This window comes from Eurosta solidaginis, chromosome 2 (assembly GCF_040869045.1).
Source record: "Eurosta solidaginis isolate ZX-2024a chromosome 2, ASM4086904v1, whole genome shotgun sequence".
In the NCBI taxonomy this organism is placed as follows: Eukaryota; Metazoa; Arthropoda; class Insecta; order Diptera; family Tephritidae; genus Eurosta; species Eurosta solidaginis.
The window spans coordinates 292,738,498-292,748,630 of NC_090320.1; the positions used below are offsets into that span (position 1 = coordinate 292,738,498).

A 10,133-nucleotide genomic window follows, 5' to 3' on the forward strand; every position below is an offset into this window, starting at 1 on the left:
AAATAGCAATTCCATTGCGTTGAGCGAGAAATAATAAATCGTTTATACTTTTAGGCGAAAATTGGCCAAACAACTTAAAATGAATAGTTTCAAGTTAAATCGAACGATGCAAACGATATCTAAATAAGTTTGACACTTTCAGGCATATTAGTTATAACAATTATTTAAAAGTTCAATTTGATCCTTACTTTTAGGCGCAATAAACAAATAATTTCACTATCAATACTGGCTGACTAACTTGAACTTATGAGTAACTATGTAGTTATGGCACGAATTTTATAGGTATTGTAGCAAAGATTTTAAAAAATTTTAATTTTTTATCCTCTTTGAGTGTAGCTTATGTTGTAGTCGCGTATCCGGTTGAAAAGAATGTTTGTAAAAATAGCTGCATACTTTCAGGTTGAAAAATAAATGTTAAACATATACTCAAAGAAGTTACAGTTTTCCCTCTGTTCGTCATTCAAAAAACAGACAGGCACTCAACTCTTCTCAGTTTCATAACTTTCCTTTGACGAAATAGGACACGTGTGAACGACACGTGTCAAACATTAAGAAAATATTTCAACCGAAAAATAGGATTTTGCACAAGTGCGTTCAACCACCAAACTTTAATCCACACATATGGTACATTCGTTTATACCTTTTTTTTTTGACAAATGAGACAAAGGGGTAAGCGCTTCCTACCACAAGCAATCATGCAAAAACCAATTTGGTATTTTTGAAGTTCTCTGCTTTCGCTGCTATCCTTCGAGGCACGTCTTTTTTTAAAGCCAAGGCTAAGTATATGCTGCGTTTGACGATACTCGTTGTTATATGAAATGCTAATATAAGGCATACGAATTTTTAATAGCAAAAACCAATATGAGGTTAAATTTTTCTGCAGCAAAATGTGGCAGAGTGTTTTTTCTATCAGCGCCCTTAGGTTAGGTTAGGGTGAACGGGTCGGTCCATAAAGACCTTACATAGACCGAATGAGTCCGTAGTGTTACCAGAAGTTTGTTTTAATGACTGAAAACATCTATCAAAAACCAGGACCTATGTTATAAAACAACTCAATCCTCTTGGCAAATACTAGAAGCTTTCTAGGACTTAAGCCATTTGCTGCTTCTAGAGCTGACAGCTGTATTACTCTTAATAGCTGGAGTCTTGGTCTGGCAAGCGCAGGGCACGAGCACAGAACGTGCTCGATTTTTTCCTCCTACAACCCGCATTTCCTACATCTTCTATCTATGACCAAGCCAAATTTAAAGGCATGTGACGCCAGAAGGCAGTCCAGTCAGAATACCCGTCATGAGTCTACATTCCTCTCTTTTTAATGATAGAAGCAACTAAGTGTGAGTTTAAACTCATATCAGCTTAAGCGACCGATGTAGCCGGAGTAAACTCCAGGCGACTTTAATAAGAGTTGAAACTCACACGAAAATACCGAACATAAACAAGATACGTACACAAACGAAATCTAGAGATAAAATTCATTGATTTAGTTTTTTCTTAAGGTTGAGGAATTCCAAATCAAAACGCGGATAATTACAATCGAACAGAAAATTTGATAAAGAAATTTAATGTCTTAGTACAAATCCAAATCTTTGATGTGACTTTGAAGTAAATTGGATCAATTATCCTTATACTTTTCAAAAACTATCTCGAAGATATTGGAAAGGAGAACGGTAAATTTGTTAAGTGCATTTATTGCGTTTTGATATGGAACTCCTTAGTAAAGGTTGTAGTGCAACGAGGCCTAATAATAATAATAATACTGATTCACATAAGCCCTTTCCTCTGATTAACTGCTATTATAATTTCGATTCCAAACAATGGGAAGCAGGAGTCTTAATCAATAGAAGCTTCTGTCCATGTATTCAAAGCATACTTTTGGGCTTGAAATGGTATAGGGGACATATCGGCCTTTGTGGCAAATTAAATTCAACTCAAAAAGAGAGAATAATTCAACTGAATGAAAATTTTGTCATAATTTTGCATACTTAGTTCTCTATACGTTTTGAATTTAGCAGACGCGCCTAATAATATGCTAGATTTAGTTATTTGTTCCCCAATATTTTGTTGTTATACGTTACAAATGCTACTATGCCTTATTGCACATCTTACCAGAATGTGGATTATTGAAGAGCTTTTGTACCTACTGGAAACAAGTTCAACCGACTGATTTAATTGTAAGCAATGACGGTAAAATGATTAAGATGAGCCTAAAATTATACAACTGTAATAAGTTGCTCACTTTTCTAACAATTTTTAACAACAAAATTATTGCAACGTAGAAAGAATAAACTACATAGACCTTTGAAATTAGGTTTAGCAGAACGTTTTCACGCTTGCATACATAGCTCAGAATATTTTAATAGCAAATGCGCCTAACTATATGTTACATTGAGCTAATTACTTTTCAGCCATTTCTTTGTTAGAGGCTACTTCTGCCGCTCTCTCTTATTGAATTTTATTGCGGAAATCCATTTTCGTGAGCAGAATTTCAGATATTACTGGAATCATACAACAATAGCCGTACTCCAAAGAAGCAAAGCAATTGAAATTTTCCCAAAACTATGCAACACATAGTTACAATTCTAGTATGAGTCCGTAGTGTTACCAGAAGTTTGTTTTAACTACCAAACTGAAGAATCCTATCAAAAACCAGGACCTATGTTATAATATAATTCCATCCTCTTGGCAAATACTAGAAGCCTCCTAGGACTTAGGCCACCTGCTGCTTCTAGATCTGATATTAAAAAACTAAACAAATTGATAAATTCTACTTTTTAAATAAGAAACAAAAACACTTTTTCAAAAGTTCATTGTTCGACCACTAAACAATGGTATGTAAAGGTTTTTTTTAACCCAGCGGAAACCGCTTGCTCTCCTGAAATATCAAACAAATCTTAGTATTTCTCTTCAGCCAATGCTTAAATTGATTTTAACTTAAATTATTCTAATATATAGGGAAAAGAACTTTCTGACAGAATTTACGCAGGCTGTAAACTACAGTAGATACAGCAACAAATTGACTTAGGAGCCACCAACAAAATTCTATCTCTCATACGCCAACCAGCTCCAGAGAAAACCATGTTCACAAATCCTGTTTTATACAAAAAACTTAAGAGTATTATAAACCGAAAGAGCGCATCGCACTTTCAACAGAGTAAACAACTTAAATGGAACATCAACAGCCATCGGCAACAATTCGGCGTAAGTGTAAAAGCCGAACCATCTGCAAAGAGCCAACAGCTGTTGTCAAGTGGTAAAGCAACGAGGAGCAACAGTTACAAGAAGCAGCAATTTGCAGGAAACACTGTTGAAGCCGAAGCAATTGAAGCAGCAGCAAAGACAAACGACCAACAGCACCTGCAAAGCACCGCAAGCAAAAGAGTTCATCAGCATCGTCAGTTGTTTGCTGCGCTCAGTTGTTGTTAGACTATAGAAGTGTCAAGTTGTGTGCAATTAGTAAAATAGCGGACGAACGCTGAAGGATTGTAATAGAATTTAAAAAAATCAAAGACTGCAATAAAAAAGTGAAAGGCTGAAGCAAAGCGCTGCAGCACTCATATAAGAGAGCAAACATACGAAGCTAAATATATGAGTATTAAAGACAAACACGAGTATTTAGTAAAAATGTAAACTCTCACTTTTTGCTAAAGAGAAAATACAAACCAATTCTTGTAAATCATCAACTAAAGAAAATATTTACATGGCAATGTTGCAAGTTTGAGGTGCATGAACCGTGTGGCAGATTTAACCGATTACCAAAACATAGACATACATATGTATGTGTAAGTGCCGCTATGTATCAGTTTCACTTGCTTATGTAGTAGTATATTTGCTTGTGAAAAAGTGACAGAATTCTTTCACGCTAACAGCAAATAAGTGAGCGTCTGTTTTGGTATTTTTGTTGCTTTAAATTGTTTTTTTTTTTTTGTCGAAGCTCTGCACGTGTAGCGAGTGTTTGAGGTTGTTGGCACTGAGCAAAGTCATCAACAGTCAGTGGTGGATTGTATTAGCAGCCTCAGCAGTAATAATAATACAATAGAAAACAAGAACAATGCACTACGGGCACTAATACAATGACGCGTCATGAGTGCGTATGAAGTATCACTGGCTGCTAAGTTGATAAGCAAAGTGACGTGAAATGTAGACAAAAAGAAAAAAATGCTGTCGATTTTTTTGTGGTTTTTGAAGATAAATAAATAAACCAGAAACGTTAGAACGTTTTTTGATAAAAATATAATTGGTTTTTTTTATTGGTTGTGTGTTCTCTTAAACAGTATCTGTTGACTGGTAGAAACATTTAGCGAAGATTTTTCAATAATCATATTTTCACAAAAATGGCACTACGGGACTAAATTAAGATGTTCAGCGACCTCAAAAAACGGGTGGGCTTTAGAGAACGAAAAACGATAGCTTAAAAAAAATAAAGGAGGACACAACACCAACATTCATTTATTTGGCAGTATTAATAAATTTTGCTTGTTCGTTCCCATTTTACTTCCTGTTGCGACCAAAAATGTCACTGAAGACGGCACGCCGCCAAACCGCACTGCGTCCTTGTTTGGCAAGTGATGACGAAATTTTTTTCAGTTCTTGTGAACAAAAATGGCACTGGAGATAGCACAACGTTGAAACCCGATTTTCTTTAAACCTTAAGGCAAGGGATGGCTAAAATCATTACAATATTCATAAATTTTAACTTCCCACTACCATATCTCTACATATTCCATTGTGAACAAAAATGGCACTGAAGATGGGACAATGCCGAAACTCTATTGTTTCTAAACCTAATAGGCCAAAGTTATTGCAATATTCATAAATTTCAACTTCCTAATTCCACTATCTTTACTTGCACTGAAGGTGGCACCACACCGATATCAAATATCTAAACGTGAGAAGAGGAAAATCATTGCAATATTCATTAATTTTGACTGTTCATATCCACTACCTGTACACCCTCTCGTTCGGTTTGCTTTCGAATCAAATTTGACAAAGGAATGGTGAAAATCAAAATTGCAAAGCTTATAAGACTTTACCTAATAACGCCGAGGAGCACTATCACTTAGACAAGGCGACTACCTATCGTGCGATTTCTTTAACATTGTGCTGGGAAGAATTATTCTAGCACAGATCTAAACCACGATGGTAGAGTCTATTATAAAGGAGTACAATGGCTGGCGTATGCTGATTATATTCATATAATTGGCCTTAACAAGACCGCTATAAGTTCTACCTTCCCTGGTTTTGATAGAGAGGCGATCAAAGTTGGTCTTGCTGTTAAAACTAGGGCAAGGTGAAGTACTTCCTGCCATACAGGACAGAGTCGGTGCATTTGTGACTTGTCAGCCTAAATCAATCGGAGAATCTTTTTCCAACACGTGCTACTATGGACAGAATAGGTAATTGAAAAGTAAACTCCTTTTCTCGATAAACAAAATTCACGCTCAACAGGTCAATTATCAGACCTGTCTTAATTTACGATATTATAACGACATCGAGAGACGATGAGATAGTCATTGGAGATTGGTGTTTGGGAGACACGTTTCTCCCGAGTATTTGTTGTCCTGTCCATGGTGCTACCGGAAGGAGGTTTAATAAATAATAGGCTGTATACTCCTCGCACGTACATGAACGTAGTGCAACGAAGTAAAGTCCAAAAGCTTTCTGGCTAAGTCCTGTTATGAGAATGAAAGGTGTTCCGGCTCAGAAAATATGCCCAACCGCACCAGAATTTGGAAGCCGATGCAGAGGGTGTTTCAACTGTGTTAGGTAGAGCAGATGGGCCTAGACTTAAACTTCTTTGGTTATCGCGATAAAGGGGTGGCATGATCCTAAAGATGATGATGAATTAAGGTGAAGGAAAACAAAAAGCTTTCACAAACTGTCAAAGTTTGTTTGAAAACTCAATCAGTATTAGTACCTAAAAGGATTGGTGTAAGGCAGAAGTAAAGGCGATTGCATAAAAAACCTATTAAAACCAAACAAACAAAAAGGAGCTGTGTAATAAATATGACCAGATCAACATGATGATGGCGAAAGTTGTAGTAAACAACAAAAACGAAAATAAATTGAGCTTATTTTAAACTTTTCAAATTCCAACCAAATCTTTTACCACTTTGCGTCATCATATTCAAATTGCCATGCATACAATCACAATTTGTTTTTCTTCTTCTTTGATATTCGCAAAGTCTCACTTACAAAGTGTTAAGGGCCCATTACTGATACTCAGCATAGACATGACTTGACTTGGCGTAAACTTGGCAACTTAGACACGATTATACTCCACTTAGCGCATACAATGTGGCATCATAATCAATAAATGTCAATTTGTATGACAAAATGTCAAAATGAAAAGGAAAGAAACAAATGGCATCTCAATATGTAAACGTCACTTAGAACTTACATAGAAAATCAAAATTCAACAGAATTCTAAGTCAAGTTAAGTGTTGCTAAGTTTTGAGTATTCAGTAACATGCAATGTTTATTTAACAGAATTGTAAGTGAGAGTTCTCACGTCAAGTCAAGTCTATGCTAACAGCCTGATTCTAATGTGGTAACAACTTTCTTCACCACGGCAACTTTCTTCATGTGGTAACTTTTGTGCCCTTTTGGTATTCTGCTCACGAAAGTAGCCGGATAATTGTTTACCCACAAAAGTAGGTGGTTACATCGAAATAACCACACAACAGCTGTTGTCTAGAAAAAGGCTAAACTGAAAAATAAAGAATTGTGAGCGCAAATAAGTAAACATAATAGTAAAAAAGTGTTGCCTCTTGCTATACATATTTGTTTCCATGTACTTTCACAGTATATATTACAATATAGCTATGTAAAAACGTATGCATGTATGCACATATGTATATACACATCGCCCCGTTTATTCGTTAACATCGTATCTACGAGTGACACATTTTCGGTAAAGCCATGGCTGAACCATACACGGTGGCAGCATGGTGACATACCTACAAACATAAATAAAAATTCCATGTACTTCGTTTTTGTAAATTCGATGGACAAATGTCAAAATCGTACTGCGCCGGAAGTTGATGTATCAAATTAAATAAAAAAAGTTTATATTCAGCTGTCCCATGCTGCCACCTTGTATCGTTCCGCCATGGGTAAAGCGAAGAAAACCAACTTTTAAATTTCACCACCGACACTGGTGAGTTTTTCGGTGATGACAGCGTTTGCACTTTGGACAGAATCGCGAATAAAACAACTGGTAACGATTTTCGATTACAAAATGTTCTGGGTACTATTTTACCGGTAACGCTAAGAATCGGGCCGTAAGTATCAGTAATGGGCCCTTTATAAAAGAGCGTGTCGTCGTACAAACATGCGTTAACGTCATAGCAACTGTAGATGTGACATCTCTAACGCAACCTTGAAATGCCTGCTGCTTTTGACATCAATTTAACATTCTGCCTCTTTTCCTCTCCTTTATCCCATAGTTACATGCTAAGCTAAAAAGGTTTTACGATTTCTACGTAGACGACTTAATGTTCGTCGTCTCGGTTAAGCGAAGCACGCTGCGTTCTGTTGGCAAACTTTATTGACTTCTTTGCTTGGTGTTGCGTCCCAAAGGCACCTACTTTATCTTTTCGTTCTTATATTTGACATGCATACACACATAAATGGCTCTGCTGAACTGCGCCTGTTAAACAAAGTTTCAGCTTTGTTTTGGTTGTGCTTGGTTGTTTCTACGAAAAACAATTTTCTGCCAATTGCGTTTTCTATTTGCGTCTTAGCAAAGTTTAAATCCACTTTGCTGCTGTCTCTGTGTTTTTTCGTTCAACAGCAACAGGCGTAAATATTTATCTTTTCTACTTTCACACCTTCTTAGCAAATTGTGTCCAGTTTTTTAAAATGTATGTTCGTCGTCCTAGAGGCGCTTACTTCCGCTTTGATTCCTTCTTAAAGTTGAGAGTGCCTTTTCTTTGCTCAAACGGCCAATTTGTTGACTATTCAAGCCATTTTTTTTTTATCCCATTTCCTATATCTCAGATCCGTTTGCTACCTTTTTATTTGTTTTAAAGTAGATTTACTCGCTTACATTACTTTTTGGATTTTTTTTTTGCTTTCAACTTTAAGTCAGGATGGTCCTTGTTTTTACGAAAATCTTATTTTCCTTGAAAATCGATTTTGTTCCTTAAACGGGTCAAAATTGGCCCGCTCAGCTTTCTCAACTTAAGTCTGTACACAAAAGTTTAAAATTGCTGCGCGAGACTTCTCCATCTTGTTTTCCCTTTTTGTGTTAAGTTAAGCGTTTTTCCACTGTTTCGCTAAAACTTTTTTTCCCAATCACATAATTTTCTCCCCTGTAAAGCATAAGTATGTAACAATCTGAATAAAACATTGATCGCGCGACTCTCTGACATGGATAAAAATGTGGTTAATTTTCTATAGCAGGTGTGCAGATTCTACCCACTTGTACCCACCGTGTACGATTGAGCTAAAAATTTCATTCGACAGCTGTCAGTCTGCACCGGCTGCATACTTTTAGGCGCTTATGTAAGGTTCGAACGGCGTTGCCACCTTGTTTATTAAAAGTCAAGAAACATATTTCGAAAAACATAAAATGCAAAAAAGGGAAAAGAAAAGAAATTAAATTAAATTCAATGAAATGAAAAGGAATGATACGAAATTAAATTAATGGGAAGGGAATCACATGCAACAACTTAAATTAAATTTACTGAAATTATTTAGAAGCAAATAAATATGTAGCAATAAAAAAAATAAGACCTGTCTGCTGGAACATAGCCGAATTCACCTTGTGCTTGCCGAAATCTTCTAGTGCATAGGAAATTGCATGAAAACACCACGTTGGGCTTGAATAATTACACAAGTTTAAATTACTGGATTGAGGACCATCAATTATGATCCGTCATCCGCATGTTACCTTAATTGCACTTCGATTGAAAAACCTGTGAAAATAGAAATTTAATTTTTAAAACTTGTTTAGGAAAAAATATACAATTATTGTAACAGTATTTATATACCTTTACAAACAGTCGAGCTGCACTTTTTTTGCGAAATATTCGGAAAAGAATACAAATTATTTATTTACGTCAGCTGTTTTATTGCCCCTATTTTAGGATGTTTTTTAAATTGTGCCCTCACATACTTTTAGGATATTAGTATTTTCTAGAATATATGAGATGATATTAGAATTTGAGGTTAAAGTGGCAACAACTCGCAAGCGTTGCTTGGCAGGGCTAAATATGGGTATATTATATGCGCTATAAGGCAGTGTGTGTGTGTATTTTGCCCTAAGTAATTAAATTTTTAATTATAAATGTAAATAAAGCATACTTTTAGGAACTCGTGACCCAAATGCCAATTTCAAGGACTTGCAAGCAAAATAACATATTTTTTCGTTCACAAAAATATATTTTTAGTTTTTATTGCAATAGCTTAAAAATTTAAATAATTTAATCAATATAAATTTTTAAATTACAAATATTTTTACTAATTTTATATTCTCTTTCATTTTCTTTACAGCCGTTAAATAAACGCCAACGGCAACGCCAATAGTGTGGTAAGTTATAAAAACCATAAATGTTTGCAATTAAAATCAGATACCATTTAAAATTTCTACTAAATTAACAAATTCAAATTGCAATAGAAAGAATTACGGAAAAAATTTATCAATTTGCATAATTTTTCATTCCATAGCTGCATAATTTATGCAAATGAAAAGCAAAAAAATGTCAGTGGTGATGTAAAAGCTAAGCGTGAAAATGCAAAAAAAAAAGAAAATATTACGCATACGCCATGGCAGCGTGAAAATTTGGCGAATGAAAGAAATTGAAATAACGCGAGCAGGAGTAAATGTGCTGATAGGGAAGAATATTTTAACTAATTTGTGAATTTTGCGCTAAATTAGCAGCTAATATTGAAATGCAAGTAGTTATAATTTACATAAATAGCTGAGGCGAAAATAGTTACTCATACGCAATGTAAAACTTTTTTTTTATTTTAATTATATGTACATACATTAGGGCGGGTCAAATTGTATGGGGAAAAAACTTCAGGTGCACATACAGTTTCTGAATCTATGGGTCCTACTGAGTAATATTGTTCATGGAAACATAGATCTGTAATGAATTTCGAGCCTCCCTAATCAGGTGAAAAAATTT

General features: G+C 35.3%; 1 long non-coding RNA gene across 7 annotated transcripts in view; it reads left to right on the forward strand.

Annotated features, from left to right (window-relative positions):
* LOC137241211 (uncharacterized) overlaps positions 1-9,919 on the forward strand; it is a 175,065-nt gene extending 165,146 nt beyond the window's left edge. For 2 of the 7 annotated variants that reach the window (XR_010949932.1, XR_010949933.1), the window contains exon 7: positions 9,496-9,916. This is a non-coding gene — a long non-coding RNA (uncharacterized lncRNA). Of the gene's footprint in view, positions 1-9,495 lie in introns of all 7 variants that reach the window. The other 5 variants (XR_010949934.1, XR_010949937.1, XR_010949931.1 and 2 more) reach the window with 5 other exon arrangements.
* Positions 9,920-10,133: the final 214 nt, after the last annotated feature.